The sequence below is a fragment of the Pholcus phalangioides genome, unplaced genomic scaffold, assembly GCF_987345545.1.
Source record: "Pholcus phalangioides strain wild (caught in Gottingen) unplaced genomic scaffold, Ppha-v1.0 ptg000015l_1, whole genome shotgun sequence".
Classification (NCBI taxonomy): domain Eukaryota; kingdom Metazoa; phylum Arthropoda; class Arachnida; order Araneae; family Pholcidae; genus Pholcus; species Pholcus phalangioides.
Window position 1 is genome coordinate 21,045,060 of NW_028301608.1, and position 19,900 is coordinate 21,064,959.

A 19,900-nucleotide genomic window follows, 5' to 3' on the forward strand; every position below is an offset into this window, starting at 1 on the left:
AATCAATAATCCTATTGATGTATATTCACTCGAATTTATGTATAGTACGTTCACTCGAATGTAACCGATGCGCTTGTTGGTTGCATTTCTGAAGTTATATAAAAGAACTATTATCAAACTTTTATAGTGTAATCCCGGCTTATACAAAACTATAAATAAAAGTAATTATTCAAACTCAAAGAACTAAATAGTCAAATGCAAAAAAAAAGGGTTTTAAATGGTCTGTTCGGGAGATAGAAAATGCAGAAAACGTTGGTGGGTTTTCCCACAGCATCTGCCATTGATTTATAGAACAATATCCTTATATCTATAATCAATATTTTTTCAAACCGTGAAAATATATTGATTGTACGTATTTGGCAAAGCCGGATTTATTCTTATCAGATCTTAAACAGCGTATAAAAAAAACACATTTATCGTAAAAAACAATATGTATTCAGTGTTATCTCGTTGAAAAACAAAACGAATCGATGACAAACTCATTTAAAAAGAAAAAAAACGAAGTAAAAAACAGAGTCTAAGTTTAGAAACAAGCGTAACATGTATTTTAATTTCCGACACACATTCGATTTTTCGTTTCTTTTTTACAAATACACGTGTATTTAATCTGTTGCCAAAACATAGCAGCTAAAAATAAGTTCGATAATTCCTTGTTGCAGCTGATTCCGGAGTAGAAGAAGAAGCCATTTTGGTGGCGGTGGCGACGATTATGACGTTAGTAGAGCATTAGTCATGCAAGCAAGCCATTTAGTTTTTTAAATTCAGCCATTTTTTGTCTTTGCCCTCTCTGTTATGTGCGGTGTTATTGGTAGTAGTGTATATAGAAGATATATTCCGCCCAGGTCTTGAGTTTCAGAAGGGTGCATTTACAGCCGAGAATTTGAGAAGTGGTGTAAGGTGCACCTCTGAAACTAGGACACAGGGGAAAAATAAAAAGTAAGATAAAGGAAAGCTCATATCGCATGCATCTACACCGACAACCAAGAAGGAGTGTGTTATCCCTTTTCATGCAATAAAATAAATCAAAATAAGAGCTGTAACATAAATAGAGAAAAGAAACAAAGTGTTAAAAAAAAGAATAGCAAAAAGGTAATAAAGCAAATACGTTTTATGAATACAGTAGAACTTGGTTAATTCGAATTTTGGATAATTTGAAGTTTTACGATCTCCCCCTGAGTTTTATAACTAATTTCATGATAAAATTTCTCGAAACGTAACTCGAAGTTGGAGAAAAAAAATCCTGATTTTTGTTTGAGCAAATTTAGGTTGGAAAAATTCTACGAGAAGCCAGACTGATTTTTTCAATCAAGTTGTTAAACAACGAATTTTTGAAAATTAATAAAAGTTTGAAAATTCTGTTTACTTTCTTCTGATCATAACTGATTCTGTTCTTTTTTTTTTTTAAATAATTTAATTCCCATTTTAACATCATTCAGCTGGGTTGTATCTAGAACGTGTACCACTCAATACCGATTTACTTTTCAACCTACAGCTCAATCTGCAACGGTCAAAATCCGAATCGTTTTGTCGTCATTAAGTGTATGGAAAGTACCGGAAAGTTCAGATTGTGTGTGATACGTTAATGAAAGTATATATATATTTCCCGGGAAGCAATAAGAACGATAAGCAAAATTTAGGAACCGTTTCATGACGGATGATCATGCACTGTTTCCATAAATCAGGCTTTGAATATGGTCATGAAATTTTGCAGTGATGCTGATTCCAGAACAGTGGAATAATGCAGCAACTAAGATTAATTATATTATAATTATAAATTATTAAAATTTGGGAAACATTTCCGTAACTGATGAAAAAAAATTTAATAACTGATAGTTATTATTCCCTATGAATGTTGATGATTAAACTGCAATATAAAGTCATTTTAAGGATCCAGGGTAAAGGAAGTGAATAATTTTGGATTGTTCTAACTTTTTTCCATCGAGTTTGGACTTTGAATTAACCAAGTTCGACTGTATTTAAATCATGCAAAAATCATACAATGACGTTTATGTTCGACTATATTCTTATAAACATGTGTGTGCATACGTCTAAATATTCTTCAAGAAATGTACTGAACAATTAGATTCATTGAAATATTTAGGGTGTTATTTTTCACGAAAAATTTCCAAAACGAATATAAATTCCAGAGTTGAAATAAATTATTCAAAATATCAGCGAAAAGAGTGAAATTGAACAGCCGTAAGTTTTTAATTTGTGGAAGTATAGAGGCCGTATAAAAGTTCTCAATTAATAGAATGTGATTTGGAGAAATTCAACTTCTTAATTTCGAACTAGTACACGAAAAAAACCCCACTTTTTTGACAATTAAAAGGCTTAATGAGCTTTATATTATTTTTAAAAAAAATTTAACAAAAAAAAATTAATTTTTTATGACTGTTCAAAAATGAAATTTTCGGAAATGTTTTTCTTTTTATAACTCTTCCAAAATTAAGTTTTCAGATATTTGAATTTTTACGAATTTAAAAAGTAATATCCTGATTCTCAGTCAGGAATTTTTTTCCCCCATGACCATGAATTTTTTTTTTTTTTTCGCGATACATGTTTTTCGTAATTATTTGATAATTGAATGAAAATTTGACAAGATATCAATGATTGAAATTCGTGATTTTTTTGACATTTTTTTATGATCACCTTCATATTCGTGAAAAGAGTGGAAAATAAACATTTTCAAGACCGATATCTAGGTGAATATTCATTCAGATATTACCGGATAAATTTTTTTCGATATGATAGATACAGCCGCAAATTTTATTCTGACATTTTTGGATTGTGAGAAATATAAAAATTCATTTTAATCCTCACATTCCCCTCAATTAATTATTTTAGAGATGCAAGCATGTTTTACAGTTCAATTTCCTTGTTTTGCTGATATTTTTCCATATTTTATTTCTATTTTAGAATTTTAATTACTTCACGGAACTTTAATTATCTAGATAAGACAACCATAATTTTTTATGTGCAGTGTATTTTATTTTATCATAATCATTTGTTTGTATTAGTTTTATTTTAGTGTGTATTTGATGTCTCGTGATAATTGCTCTTATTTTGGGTTACTGTATTTTACTTATATTTGACATCCATATTTGTTATGGGCAACTTTTTGCAGCCAAACCACGTTGGGTATTTGATTTGCTGTAGACTTTGTATATGTATTGATATATTTATAATATATTAATTACTATAAAGCCGGGATGACACAAGATCCTTTACAAAACTTAAAAAAAACGACCAAAATGAATGTAACCGATACGATTATTGGTTGGATTTTCCAAGTTTTAAAAAGAACTTTTGTAAAACTTTTATAGCACAATCTCGACCTTATTCACATCATAATTTTCTGTCATCATCAGTTTTTGTATAAACAAATTAATTTATTCTGAATATTCGGATAACAGAAAAAATTTCTGTTTCTGTCATTAAAATGTGACAAAAATCACTCATTTAAATTACTATCATTTGATTGCACACACTGTGTTAAAAAATGCCTATTGTTTTTTCTTAAAGCCATTAAAACAATGGATGAGCCCATCCGGGCATAGCGTCAGGGCCTCAAGTGTGTCAAGGGGCCTCGTGATAATGAGATTTAATGTTATTATTTTCGAGAGTAATAATATTAATTGGTAGACTCCTAAAGATACCGTAGACTTCTTAAGCGGGTCCGTTTAGTGATCCCGCTTTTTTCAGGCTCGCTCCCTTCGTGTGTAGAAGACAAAAACACCATGTTTAACGTCTGAGCCCCCCCCTTCCCCTTCCCCGGGCCAAGCAGAAATTATGGAGCCCCTGTGACTAAGATCAAAGATATCTGATTAGTCAAGGAATATAGTAGATAATTAATCTAAATTTCAAGGGCTTTGGGTAAATGTTGTACTTTCCCCTGCAGAAATCAGGCCCTGTCACGCACGTTGCCTGATTGGATATGTTGAATGCACAGAAGTTTATATATTTAGGTGGATTTTTTTTTTTCAACTGTTTTCCATTAATCCGGCATAACTTTGGTCTGATATGTGTCGAATTAGTGAGATTCTACTGTATCTTCAGCTTGGTAGGGGACGTAGAACATCGCTTTGCCGGGGTCCTACGAGACTTTTAATGTGGCCCTTTTTTTTAAAGCTGTAACTTATGCACCAACGCTTTATAGTTGTAAGCCAGAACAGGTCTTGTTTCACATGTAGCATACTAAATTCCATTTTTACATCTATTACGGCCAATGTCCGTAGTGTCTTAATCACCTTACGGAATGCAGACTTTGGACATTGTCCATAAAACATATTAAAAATGTATTTACCCTATGATGTCTATATTCTCTAACTGCGTAGCAGTTTGTCAAACCGAAAAAGCTTTTTGTGACGTCACTGCTGTAGAATATTAAAACACCATTGTGCAATAAGTATTCAGTCAAAGTTATTGCTGTTATCATGATCATCATCATTATTACGGGGGGGAATGCGACGGAATGTCTACCTCATGATGCAATGCGGCCTACTACCATCATCGTTCCAGGACACACACTACAACTATGTCCGGGACAAATCAACTCCAGGGATAAAAATGGATAGAGAGAGACGTAAGCAGGGCACGTGATCCTGGACGGGACAAAACGCCAAGTAGAGAAGATATTCAAGGTCGGAACACACACTCGCCATCTCTCTGACGTCATTGGGTCGTCATGACAACGTCAGGAGGGCGAAATTGACTTCTTGTAAGAGGAATGGGTAAGACGGGACAAGGTTTTGGCAACAAGCCTTTTATAAACTGCAACAAAAATAAATTGGCAGTGAATGGGTTTTGATATTAAAAAGACAGTAAATAAAAAAAAGAACTCTTTTGTCCTCTTTCTGCGCTTGGCCTTATATTTACGGGAGACAAAAATAAAGGATAATTCTAGAATAATTCTAGATCTATATCGACTTTTTTTTTGGCAACGTGGAAATTATGGAAAAGCAAGCACGCGATGCAATGAGGAAATGTTCCAAAATTGTAGCGTGGGCCAGAAAATTATTTTGATGCTTTTAACGATGGCGTTATCAGGCTCTATCATGCCTAACGAAAGAATGCCTGATTATTTTCTGTGAATATTTGCGTTTTCTCTCCCCTCCGTGACCTCACGATTTTCCCAGTTTGGCGGTCCAAGCAGCAAATAGCCCGAGGAATATTTCTCTGGTGCCCCTCTCCATAAAATCTGCAGACCATATGATGTAACTCTAAAATTCAACAGAAATGGAAAAGAAAATTGACATTAAGCCGAGATTGCACTATAAAAGTTTGATGAAAAATCGTTCACAAAACTTGGAAAATACAACTGAAAAGCCTATCGGTTATACATTCGCTCGAATGTTACTGATACGCTTATTAGTTGCATTTCAAGTTTTATAAAAGACTTTTATAGTGTAATACCGACATATGACAGGGTTTTAACAGCAGAGGAAGAGAATTTCTAAGAATATTTTAGAGCAGCTGTGGAAATTCTCCTCAGAGGAAGAGAAAATTCCCACAGCTGCTCTTGAAATATCAACTTTATCTCTTTGGCAACGTGAAAATTATGTTAACCCTTTTATGCCGGTTAAAAGGTTAACATAATTCAACACAAATCACTAACTCCCTGTAAAATACCTTATTGATTTTTATGAAGTGAGCTTTCTTTCTAATTTCAGCATTTCTTTCTAATTTTGCAAAGGGGTGAAGGGATGGAAAACTTATTCCATTGAGAAATCAGCTTCACAGAATATCCGGACTTGTCATTGCTAAAGTGGGACTTTTTTTAGGAAGGCGCGCGATATCTCGTCAATGTCAGTGAGAGGGTTAAAGCAAACACTCGTCATAATGAGGAAAAAAAAGAGAGCTCGAATTAGAGAAGTCTCGTGTTATTATTCTGTATATATTTGCACATTTTCTCCATCACCTCAGCCTAATACCAAGCTCTCAAATTCTCATAGTCCTGCATGCTAATGTGTTTTAAACCTTTCTGAAGGAGCACCTTCCTATAAAAACAATTAATTCTTCCTGATCAATGTGGTGGGTTTTGCCCAACTCTATGAGAAAGCCCTTGCAGATTTCTAGGCATACCATTGGGAAGGGGAGGTTTCTGAAGAACAGCGAATGAAAAGTTTACTGTAATCAGTACACAGAGAAGCTACAGTAAATCCTCTCTAAAGATAAGTTTAGAGAGGTACCAGTAATGATAAATGGCACTATAGATTTGATTTTTTAATATTGAAAGTGATTTATAGATCATTAGTTCTCAACCTAGATTGCCTCCTTGTGGTCTTGGGATTTTCCAAGGAAGGGGGCCACGGGTGAAAATCAATTGGAAGGGGAGCTATGACAGGTGGTTGAGGGGGGGGGGGCTCACAGAGAGCTGTAGAAAAATTTCAAATTTCAAAGGATAAAGCTTTTATGTGAAATATGATAGGAGAGAAATTTCATTACATTCAGAATTCAACAGAACTGCCCACAGAACCAGAGCCAGCCAAACACATGAGTACATAGGAAGCCTACATGATGAGATTTGGTACCATGGTTTTCGAGATTAATTATGTAAAAATTCAAGTCGTTAAACCTAGATGTATATAAGTAGGACCTCCAGAAAAATCACTTTATCCGGGGGGCCTATGATTTTGAGACATCTCTGTAGAAACCTCGCCCCTCGAGCAAGATTGACGCTCACCAAGCTATAGCCCCAGAGGCTCAATTTTATTTATAAAACATTTTTGTTTGCTATAAATTTACTAAAAAAAAAACCAACGTAGATAAGATCCCGTTACTAAATGAGAGAAGGATCCCCAAGATAAGACAATGGGGGGGGGGGGGTAGGCATGCTAAGAAGAAAATTGTCCAAAGAGGCTACGAAACACTCCTTCACAGCAAGGGTGATCAACCTTTTGAAGAGTGCTAGTCAGTTCATTGGTTTGAAAACAGGTTGGGGGCCACATGAGAAATCTATAAATGTGCCGCGGGTCACTTAAGTGGTCTGTAAATGTGCTGTGCTGCGAGTGCTACTTTAATGGCGTGAGAATGCGCCGCGAACCATTTAAGTGATCAATAACAGTGTCCCATGTCACTTCATTAATCTAAAACAGTACCCCAAGTCACTCATTTCATCTAGAACAGTGCCCTAGGTAACTAAAATGATCTTCAAATGTGCCCCAAGTCACTTAATTTATGTGTAAATGTGCCGCGGGTCACAGGTGATCCAGTTATGTGCTGCTTGGTTCATTTTTACAAAATTAAGTTTGAGGTCGCGGGCCACATTAGATGTCTCAGAGGGCCACATTTGGCCCGCTGACCATGGGTTGAGCACGCGTGCTTGGGAGGAAGTGAATTCATCTTGAAAGATGGATCACAAGACACACATGCAGTACGTGATTTGTACTGCGCTGAAACTAATACCTATACACGTTTATAAGTAAACGAAAATATTTAGCGTTTGGCAAAAATTGTTAATAAATAAATGCTGAAAACATATGGGGCAGGAAATATTTAAAGTATTCAAACATAAATATTCACGGTGAAAAAGAAAAGACTTACTTCTCTGTTATTTATTTTTGGATCCGTGTTTCTCTTGTGGGTAAAGAAACACACCTACACACGAATACACAACTGCCATGCGTCCACGTGATGATGAAATCTTCCGCCGCTGCCTTTTCCATGGCGTAGGAAGGGAATGGTCCAATCGATGACGTCACGAAGCGCTCCGCTGAGATACCACCATCTGTGTTCACAGGCTTCTGAAAGGAATAGTTACTGTGAACTCAGGGCGGTACTCTGCGGAACACCGTGGTCCAAAAAACTGTCCCGGATCTTTCCCTTTCGAGTACGTCCATACTGATCCGCTTTAATATTTGGGAGAAAATAAGAACAAAAATGGCCACCGTATCATGTGTGCCGTGCTCTTTTACGGAGCAACAGCTGCTGTAAAGTTTAACCTTGATATCCATTAGAAATGATAACACACACGTTGTATGTGAAAGAGAGTACACAACGTATATCTAACTCTAAAACAATTTTATATTTCTTATTGTCAGGTCGTGAAAGTGATTGAATTTTTTCCTTTGATAAAATTCGCATAAAAGTGCTTCACGAGAGACTATATTTTTTCCACAGGAAAAATTCAATGCTTATTAATAAGGCCTGGATGTTGTTGTTGCCCTAAAAAAATCTTGAAAAATGACTTAAAAATCTTGAAAAATCTTGAAAAAATGTATCGTGAAAATGCCGAAAAATTTCAAAAAAGTGAAAAAGCCGAAAAATTTCAAAAAAGTGAAAAAAATGCCCTAACAGTGAAAAAAGAAAGAAAGAAAAATGCAAAAGATGCAAAAAAATATGCAAATCTCAGCAATATCCGGGCAGTGCTTATTAAATAGAAATATACACTAAGGATCTTCAACCTTTCAGTCATTGCAGACCAAAAAAAAAGCATTCCAAAAGTCCTACTTGCTTTGGAAGTAAGATCTCACGCAATTACGTTTTAAAAGGCTGGCTCAACGGGCTAAGGGCTCCGAATCAAACGTGGGAGGTGGGGGGGGGGGCTATATTAATATTATCAGAAAATTTTATTTATTCTGTAATTTTTCACCAACTATGAATTTTTATCCTAACTCTGAAATTATATTTCTATCAAATGTGGGCAATATTTCTCCCAACAATTCTGGAAATATTTTTTATTAATTATGAATTTTCATGAACTGCGATTTCTTTTTTCGAGAATAGCTCTGAAATTGTTTCTCTCATTAGTTCTGGAATGTCTTCCAAAATTAATTTTGAAGTTACTTCTTTCAATAGTTCTGAAAGTAATTCTTTTCTTTCATTTCTTCCACTAATTGTGAAACTATTTCTTTCAATAATTCTGTAATTAATTCTCTGAATAGTTCTGATATGTTATCTGTTAGCGATTTTGAGAAATTACTTCTTTTCTTTCAACAATTATGAAATTATTTCTCATCAATTATGAAATTATTTATCATCCTTTCTGGAAATTATTTCTTTCGAGAATTCTAAAATTATTTCTCATTTACTCTAAAAAATGATTTCTCATTAACTCTAAAAAATAATTTCTCATTAATTCTGGAGAATTATTTATTTTGATAATTCTGAAATTATTTATTTTGATAATTCTGAAACTATTTATTTTGATAATTCTGAAATGATCTCTTTCGATAATTCTGAAATGATCTCTTTCGATAATTCTGAAATTATTTCCTCCAATAATTCTGAAATTATTTCCTCCAATAATTCTGAAATTATTTCCTCCAATAATTCTGAAATTATTTCCTTCAAATTGCTTCTTTCAACGAATTCTGGAGAATGCTTATTTCTGGAAAATGAATTTCTTCATACAGTTTTCTTTTCCTTAACAGTTTTATAAAATTCTGTGATCGTGTAAGCGTTTTCGGTTTTCGAGGCTCCGCAAAAAGCTTCGGGTGGGGGTGGGGGGAGACTTACGCGAACCTCAGGCCAAGCGTTGTAGACCCCTGATACAGTCTCTGATTATTGTGTCCTGTAGGATTCATGGTCACTTAATTTTCTCTTGATCACGAAAACATCATAAATCATTTATTATTAATTGGTAAAAAAAGGCGGTAACCACAAATCCGAGTCTCAAAACTTTTTCCAATGGTGAAAGTTACGACAATCTACTGCCGAGATAGTAAAAAGACATAATATTGATGCATGTCTGCGAAAATAAATGTTCTGTAACTAATTTTAAGGTGCATATATCGTTGCGAGAAATACCCTGCTGTCAACGGCGTAGTTTTTTCATTATTTTTATATATTTTTCGTTATCCCACGCGATGACGTCAACGCAAACGCAGTTTTGATGCCAAGTGAACAAACTTGCGTGGGAAGAGATAACTATTCCTCTGTTTATATGAGAAGAATAATATTTATATTTGTATGATTTCATCGCCGAGCAAGTCCGTCAAATATCGGCTCTCAATATACAGTGACGAGTCACTCGCTAGACGTCATTCATTAAAATAGAAGATGACGGTCTTATATTGAAAAGTCGATTATATTAGGTATATATATTAACAAAAATCAAATGACAAGTTATAATTAGTAAGCCGGCATTATACAATAAAACTTTTAGAAAAGTTACTTTATAAAACTTGAAAAATGCAACCAATAAGCGTATTGGTTCCAATGGCCTTATTGGTTGTTTGTTTTTTCAAGTTTTGTAAAAGATCTTTTATTCAAACTTTTACAGCCCGGCCGTAGGTAGTTTCGCTCTAAGAGTTTCTGGATAAAAAAATTACCAGTTTAATTCGGAGTTTTCATTGGTTTCATTTTCTTGTTATTCTTTGTTGATACAGATTTTCATTTGCGAAAACCCAGAATATAAGCACTAAAGCCGGGATGAAACTATAAAAGTTTTATAAATGTTCGTTTATAAAAATTGAAAAATGCAACTACTAGGCGGATTAGTTACGTTCGCTGGAATGTAACACATGTGCTTAGTTACATTTTCAAGTTTTATAAAAGAATTTTTATCAAACGTTTATAGTGTAATACCGGCCTAAGTCAAGTCCAGTGGTGAGCAATCATTCTCTAAGCCATGCCACACTTAACCACTTTACGATCAAAAACGTAATATTACGTCCATACGCCTTTAGAATAAAGTCAAACAAGCTCTCTGTGTTTTCTTTCCCCTCTTATCACTGCCAAGCTTTGTTGCAACCCAACGAAGTTGTATATACTTTTACCCCTTTCTTTTTTATTTATATACAATTATTAGTGACTTTTCCCCATATATATGATGTATCCTTTTACTATGTATATACGTATAAGAGAAAACTGGTTGGGTGTGAGGGCAATAAGAGAAATCTACTTCGTATAACTCGCTTATGTGTCTCTCTCTCTCTTACCTGCACTTATGTATTATACTGTTTCATTTGCTTTTTTCCCCTCAACTTCTTTACCTTTCTCTAACGTGCGTTAGGTTAGGACGAGGTCAACATATTCCTCGCCTATTCGTCAAATAGAGATAGATCATCCGAATTCCTCACCGAGACCTTGTAAGCCAAGCGGTTAAGACCATTATAATGACCACTCTCTAAATTTCAACTTATAGAGCATGCATCCTGTTTTACAGCAAATGATCATTTTCTCCATCGTCACAATAATAATTCAACTGTCCCTTTTTTTTTTCTCGTGCAAATGCTTATTTTGTCACTCCTTTTTCGAGTGAGAATTATTTTATTTTCGGAATCACCAACTTGATTTACTCATTTAAGATCATGTATGTGCATGGAATAAACGCTCATCTAAAGTACTTTACGATGGGCTTGGAACTTGGAACACTGGAATGGGCCCTCCCGCCACCCCTAATAAATTTTGTAAGAGGCCTGCCACTTTTTGACCTTACGTGCACCACCTCATACATATTCCTCTGCGGAATTTTTTAATGAACAAAAAAAAATCTGTGTATGCTCTTGGAACCTGTTGTGTGCGTGTGGGAAAGTGCGTCGCCCCAACGTATTTGTGTTGTCAGAGTTGTACTTGTTTCACGTTCTTCCTGGTGCTGCCATCTTTCCAGCATATTTTGAAGTGAGGATGATAAATGCTTGAATTTTTTTTGTTATGTAAATATCATGATGAAGATCTGCTTGCTCTCTGCGAAGCGACTTTTTCAAACAGGAAACCGACATTATTTATTTATTTATTCGTACAATATTACTGGCTGAGGCCTATACAAGAGAATGCCTTTAATTAGGAACAGGGGGGGGGGGAAAGAGCTTGTTTTACATTATACAAAAATTCATTGGTCATCGGAGAATCAACAGTAACGGAGGGGAAATTGTTTCAGTTAACGTTGGTACAGCGGGAAAGAAGCTGTATTTAAAACAGTCAGTATATGTAAAAATAAGAATTAATTTTTGGGGCTATTAAGTCTATCAGAAAAATAGGAGAGGATGCCTTAGTTAGAACACCAAAAGTATCGAAGTTTAGGTGACCATGTTGATAAGTTACATGACCATTTGATTATAAGAGTGCTGATAGCATGGGCGGAGATACGGGGGGGGGCGTTGGAGGACATTGCCCCCCCCCCCCCAGCGTCAAAGGTGAAGTTGACTGATCTAATGTATATATGCATATATGAATTGACATAATCATCATCGTGCTCCCCCAAACTTCCAAGTCTATCTCCGCCTATGGTTGATAGCCATAGTTTTTCATAGTTCGAAACGTTAAATCTCTTTTAAAATAGGCAATCTCGCTAATATGGGACGACTGATAATCCCGAACGAGAACAATGGTAAAAAAAAATGAACGGCATGTGCAAAAAAATTCACGTTAGATAATGTTACATATAAGATACTGACACGTAATGAGAAGGTTGCCCACCGCTGTCTTACAGACATGATTTTTTTAATCATCCATTCAGTTAATTAAATTTTTAAATAAACTCATCTTTAAACTGATGAAGACGAGAGTGTTTCGGTGATTACTGTGATCTCAAACGACCATAAACAGCAGGAAAACTATACCTTAACCAAAATAATATTTAATAATAATAGTAAGGCACATACCGCAACATTCTCGTTTTTTCCTGTCCGCTCAATAACTCATTTTATGATCTGAAACGAAAGGGGAAATGCAATACAATGAATAATGGACGGCAAAAAAAAACAACTAAAATCAGTCTAATAACAGGAATAATTATGAGCCAATGAATGATAGGGAACTAGGAAAAAATATCATTGGTTCAATCGAGTTAGAGAATATCGTAATATAAAAGAAAACAATTCATTAGGGGGAATCAATAGGCTAATAATAAAAAATAATGATAAATAATAATACTATATTATCTCTCCCAACCTCGTCGCTGTACAAATAACCTGTTGTTCGACATGTTTCTCAAGCGATTTAACCAAGATCGAAGCCTTCGATTATTATCCGCCACGAATATTAGCTGTACCTGTTGGTTGGAACCATATTTATTCCAATATGTCATGAAGGTTTTATTTATTTCTTATCGTGTTCACGCTGAAAAATGTGTTACTGGCCATATCCGAAATCTAGTGCCTTCGCGAAATGGCCAGCAACTGCTGGACATTTTGTGAAATGGTCAGTGTCTGAAATCTGGGCAAGGTGTGAAGTGGCCGGCTGCTTTGCGAAGATGTTAGGCTTTGGACCGTCACATGCGTACATGTTACCACCAGGGCTGGACAAATCCCCAAAAATTTACATTCCCGACCGACTATCTAACTTAAAATAATAGATGCCGAATCAAAATATTACATATTCTCGAAAACATTACTACTGGACTTAATTAATAAACTTTCTAAAACAAATTGATTTATTTGCAAAAAAATACCGAAGTGATATAATTTTTTTTAAATAATCGAAATTTTGAGGAAAAAAAATTCGAAAGGAATGTGGTCCCGAATTAAAAAACTAAAAAATTAGCAAAATCGATAATTATAGTTTTCCTCGCTGTTAATAAATAAGTCAAGTTACAATTCATCCCGCTTATAGAATCATAGCCGCTTTACGGCGCAGGCATAGGATAGGGTAGCTGGACCATGCGACTGAGAAACAAATCCTGATTTAAAAGCCAGGCTGAAATTGCCTATTTGCGGTATAGTTTAGTTTAATGTTCTTCAAACTTAATTTCACCGGTCTGCAAAATCATCATTGCAGACTGGTGAAATTAAGTGAAAAAAAACATAAATGGGAGGAATAATTTGAGAATCGTCAAAATATATAGGGAGACTTTCTCACTAATTATATTTCATATTTATGCATTGCTAAAATAAATGTAGGAAGTCCTTCCGCTTTTCGTTAGGACTTCTGCTGCCACCTGTTGAATAAGAATAAAACTATCTGTTATAATGTTTCAAATAAAATGGTTGTTAGTTTTGTATCAATGTTCAACATAAAAATAAATTTGTAGTATGAAACAATAATTTTTTTATTATTATGCTACATACGGGTATAAATTTTAACTTTATTTATGTTTTAAGTTCACAGCAAAATTTATCCTTGCAGCAAACCTAAATGCACAGTAACTGATATTTTGGCATATAAAATTTACACTGGTACGCAGCATAACAATTAAAAATATATAGTTTCATTCCACATATTGCTCATTTCATGCTGCACATCGGTTTAAAACGAACAAACATTTTATTTTAAGAATTCTAACAAATAGTTATGTTTTCATCGAATAGGTGGCAGGTGGGATTCCAACGTTCAAGCAATATTTATGTGCATTGCTCTTCCATACGAGAATTATCAGTACCATTTATCATTATCATTTATTATTATCACCAATTATCATTTATTAAAAAATTATCATTACCACCCCCTTCCCCCCCAAATTCACCACCATGTCCTTTTTTTTTCTAAAGAATAATTTGATTTTGTTAAATATTCGATTAGTGAAGAAAAAACCGGGACAAACAGCTGTCCCGAAAGCATTTTTCGGCATGTTGCATTTATTGGTCAAAAAACCGATCCTCCCTGGAAACCAAGACGTCTGACCATTATAGCCTAGGATAAATCCCACTATTATTTTCACTCTGAAACAGTTAAATTTACTAAAGAGATAAAATCAATCAAGAAACTAGAGAAATACCCGCAAAAAATCATGGCCTCGGAGCCCGCCAAAGATTTCAGCCTATGAGCCCAGTTGCAATGAGGGCCCGCGATCACATCTTCCTCTAAAAATATATAAAAATACGTTGACTACGTATTTGCATCGTGGCTACCAAAGAAAGCACTTCTGTAGAATTTCACGAATGGTTGTAGTAACCCAATGGCATCATCATCGATGAAAAAATTGAAAAAAAACAAAAACGGAAGTGTTTTTAAAGTTTTTTCTTTTTTTGTCTGCGTCAGGCATGTATGTGATAAGAAAAAATACGTGCCTTGTGTATGTCGGGCAATATATATTTGTCCAGCCCTGGTTACCACCACTACTACTCAAGAAAACAGTTATTTTCCGGATATTTTGCTGAGGTGAACTCGGAAAGAAAAGTCATCACGTCTCCGTCGGGACACGAACCCAGGCCCTCTTGCATACCGGGCAAGCATGCTACCATCTACATCACTGGAGACATGACCCAGCCTTGCCTATTTCACGCACTGTGGCGTGAGGCGCTAAAGTAGAGGCATTAGTAGCCTCTCTTAACTTCAGGAAATGGCCCCAGGGTGGGACGGTTTAGAGTGAGAAGATGGCTTTTTTCTCAGCCCGAGATATCAAGGAAACAGTTATTTTCCGGATATTTTGCTGAGGTGAACTCGGTTCTCCACCACTACTACTACTAATAATAATAATAATAATCTGCACTTGCACCTCGTAAATATTCCTCTGAGGATTCCTAATGAATTGGGGCATGTCACAGAATGCCCCACGTGAGTGTTCTGTACCTAAAGTGAAGTTTGTTTCTGAGGAATGCCTGTTTTGTGTTTCAAGAAGTGCTGCCATCTTTCCTCCAAGTTCGGAAGCAAACAACTCTGCAGGTTATTTTGCCTGTTGGTATTATGCGTGATTTTTTTAAAATGTTGTTGACGTAATTGCTCCCTGTGGAGAGGCCCTTTTTTAAATGGGAGATCAGCTCGCATTCGCTATATACATATTTATATAATTACATTAAAATTACATCAATAAAAACGGAATTTGTACAAAGAAAAATGTATGAAAACCACAAAAAAGTTAATGGAAACACAAAACCAAAACATACTTTTTCAATTGTTACAAAAAAAAGAAGTCATTTTTGAACAATATTGTTTAAAGAAAAAGTATGTTTTTCAAAGGTTAATATTGTACTCGACGATGAAAAAGAGCCAATACCCCCTCCCACTTCCTACATGTATTACTATATTAATCAGAATATCGATAAGCTCAATGTATTATTCAGTTGTTATCCTTATCGCTTCTCACACACACAATGCGGCCACACTGGCGAAATCGACACCAATCGAATGATAACATTTATAAAGGTTCATGAAACTATTGTCAGGTCCAATTTTCAAGTCCCTTTTATTATTATTATTTTTTTCTTTCCTTCTATATCTTTCGTTTTACTGTCTATGCTATCAGTACGTGTGTGCGAATAATGATAAAAAAATAGAGAAGATACATTTCTCTCTCTCACTCTCAATACCTCACGCATAGGGGACAAATAGTGATGAACTGTTCGCGTAAACGTGACCTGAGAAGGAGCAAAGTTTGTCTTCGTTTTTTTCCCAGTTAACTTTATGTAGAAAAAAAAAAATTCCCATGCACTTGGAGACATCAGTCACAATCAGTCACCCAGAATCGATTCAATGAAGAACAGAACCTCTTGAGACTAATCCTAGAATACAGAACGCATTCTTGAACTTTTCTCATCTACTATCTAAAACAAGGAACTAGCTACTACCTCTTATATTTCGACAAGTAACGGAATTCAATCATTATAGACTCAGATACGTGACGTCACGTGGCATAAGACGATTCTGTTCTTATTTACAGGTAAAATAGAGCTCCCTGAAGTACCAGGCTGGCCCAGGCGTCACCTTTGAGCACATTTATGACGTCGGCATCATCGCTATAGCCCAGAGGTACTCTAACGTTTGTCACCCCGTGACTCCCTTGTCTTAGTCAACGTTCCACTACGGCTCTTCAGAATAGGTATACAAAGAACCCTCTAAAGCCCCGAAGAGGCATAAATCAATATCCCTAGCTCACCACGACATCTCAGACAAAGGTTGGTGATGTCCCTGTTAGACGCGATGCTAACTTTGAGAACGACTGCGATAGTCAATCGCTGTCCCCTATTCTGCTTTTGTCTTTTTTTTCAACGATTGTCTAATCGTTGGCATCACTTTGAGCGGCAACCCTGTTGTTAGCTCACAGATGGATTAAGCCCGCTCTCCTTTATACTTGCCTAATCCCTATAATCGCATTGGCGAGATATCTTACTTTCTCAAAAGCCTTTCATTTTATCAAATCAATGACAAGCCCAGATACAGTTAAGCCGATTTCTCAACAAAACGCATTTTCACATTTCTTGTGAAATGTCACTTTGCACTCGCTGAAAATTAGAAGAAAGGCTACTAATATGAACGAATATATGTGGCATTTTACAAGGGATTTCTGCTATGCCAGTTAAAAGATCTTGAGAGCCGGTTGTAACTGCTCATCAGATCTTTCTCGCTTAGCGCTATTTTGGCATCCAATAAAATTGGCTTCCAACGCCAAACGGAACGAAACTGAAGACGCGTTAGAAACGCTCTTGGAGGTAAAATACTGATTTCCACCAAGAGGGAGCAATATCAGCACTTAATTCCCGAAAAATTCTTCCCCATTTCTCCTCACAACAAAGTAGATCCACTTCCCAAGGGGCATTCCGAAGTCTTATCAGGTACCTTCGGAGAACTGTACATCAATACACATGTCAAATATCTCAACATAAAAAGTGCAATTCTAGGTTCATTATCAATTTAAAATGATTAATCGATCATGTAACCTAACTAACAAAGCCTTCTTTCTGCTTGCCCCCCCCCCCACTATAATTTGATAAACAAGAATAAAATGTGATTTAATTAAACGGTTTAAAATTGATAGCGTTTTCTACCGTATTCCTATTAGTAATTATAAATTAATACAAAAAATAAATTAAAATTAATAATATGAAAAATACATGAGAGATAAATGCTTAAAAATGATAATTTCTTTTGGAATCTTTAGAAAATGAACAATTGAATCATTTGAATTCCATTTTATACCCATTTATGGAAGAAATTTAATTAAAATGAAGGAAATGAAAAATCTTTGGTAAATGCAATTATTAATGTAATATTAGTATGCTATTGCTATTAATCAGTAAACAGTACTAGGATTGTTTCGCAATTTTTAAACAGGAAATGTATAGACATTTTGACTTATTCGAATGAGGAAAAGATTATATTACAAGAGAATAATCCAGAATTTTTTTATAGCTAAAATCCAAAATGTGCTTTAAATTTCAAGGAAAAATTTCTGTATTCAATTCTATATTAATGTTTGGAAAAGTAGATTCACGCAACAAAGTTAATCTTAATCCAATAGATGCAAGTGATGTATATTTTTTACTACTATTTTATTCTACAAACCGAACCGACAAATATCTTTAAATTTTATAATGATAATTAATGCAATATGGAATAGTTTGCCTAATATTACTCAGAAATCACCAACAAATAAGGCAAACATGCTGAAAATACAAAACTCCTGATGCACGTCGATACACAGGGTGTCGTCTTCAGAGGGAAAATATTTTTACACAAATCACGCTGAGAAAGAGAATCCCTCTTGGGTTGGATACCAAATCTTAAAACTCTCGGTTTAACTTACATCTTAACTCTCCAAATCTTCACTTTGGTATCCAATCTCAAAGGGAGAATCCTCGGTCAGCGGGATTTGTGGGAAAATTTTTTTCCTTCGAAAAAACGACACCCACTGTACGTCGACATGCATTAGGATGTTTGTATTTTACTGCCTTATTTGTTGGCGATTTCTGAGTAATTAAGCCGAGTCTAAAATCTATCTCGATATGGAAATTTCAGTGCTAAAAATTCAGTTATACGTTAACCTCGCGTAAATATTGACAAAAAAGTTATTTTTTTGAATAAATAGTAAAAAGGAATAAAATAAGGAAACGCCGACAACGCCTTTGTTAGGCTGAAGGCGTTCTTTTTTACCACCATCCGACATCAATGACAAGTAAAAGAAAGTCCAGTCCAATATAGCCAGCCAAGGAGAGAGAGAAGGACCAAAGGGGAGGTGATCACATCCCATAACCGAGTATCGTAGAGACGACAAAAAGCGAAATTTCACATTTACCATTATTCAAATTACAAAAAAAAAAATAATAATACAATAATAATCTATCAGTTTCCCGGAGTCATGAAAATAATTGTAAAAAAAGACGTCCTGATCGAAAAGTCAAGTGTATATATATTGAAAGCGAGACGCGGATAAGGATTCCAAAGGTTTTTTTTTTTGTGGTTGATAACAGATTGATATTGGCAGCGTATTGGAAACGCTCGATAACGCAAGGTGTCATTTTTTTTTTCTCTCTCTCTCATATGAAAACAATGCAGGTCAGGTGGATAGCAAAAAAAATTGGTCGATGGTGATCCTCCCCCGTAATCAAAGCTGCTGCAATATCACAGGGGAGGTGCATTTCCAGTGGCGTAGCGAGGGGGGGGGGAGAAAAGTGGACATATAGACACAGAGAGAATGATATATTATATCACATGATGTCATCATAGAAAATAAACGTCGAAAATGTCATTATGCCTATTTATCACCATAAAAAATCCTCCTCTCACTTTCCTTTTTTTATGTCACCACATAAAAAACGCATTAAAAATCGTTAAGTAAACTTCCCCCCCCCCTCCCCATCAAATGCAAACCTACTTCCGGCATTTGAATGTCATTTTATTGTATCGAGATTCGCATCGAATGCAGTAAAATAACCACAAAAAGCACACAATAATCTTCAAGTTAAATTATCCCTATCCGAGTTATTGGGGGAAAAAATGGACTAAAAATTGTGTGTTAACAAAAATCCAAGAGAAAGTCATATGGAAGAATATTTTGTTTTAGTTCGGGACTCTTGGTGAAAATCAGTATTTTACCACCTAGCTCTGGCTCAACGGCGTCTTCACTTTCGTTCCCGCTTGGCGTCGGAAGCCAATTTCATTGGATGCTAAAATAGCGCTAAATACGCCGTCCATGTACGGTGCCTTTCAACATATATAGGCTATACACTCCAAGGTTGAAACATTCTGTCTGCTTCCATAGCTTAGATGGTAGAGCACTGGTCTGGCAAGCGCGAGACTGGGGTTCGAGTCCCAGTGGAGGCAGTGATGAATTTTCCCCCTAGTAATCTTCATCCCCACAAAT

General features: G+C 35.4%; 1 long non-coding RNA gene across 2 annotated transcripts; it reads right to left on the reverse strand.

Moving 5' to 3' along the window:
• Nucleotides 1-522: 522 nt before the first annotated feature.
• LOC149075660 (uncharacterized) lies at nucleotides 523-18,919 on the reverse strand. Of its 2 annotated transcripts, XR_016194015.1 has the most exons (4): nucleotides 18,691-18,894; nucleotides 12,549-12,596; nucleotides 7,546-7,745; nucleotides 523-1,034 (listed from the first exon to the last, which is right to left on the reverse strand). It is a non-coding gene; the product is annotated as an uncharacterized LOC149075660 (long non-coding RNA). The 2 variants fall into 2 exon arrangements; XR_016194016.1 differs by lacking the exon at nucleotides 7,546-7,745 and having other exon boundaries at nucleotides 18,691-18,919.
• Nucleotides 18,920-19,900: the final 981 nt, after the last annotated feature.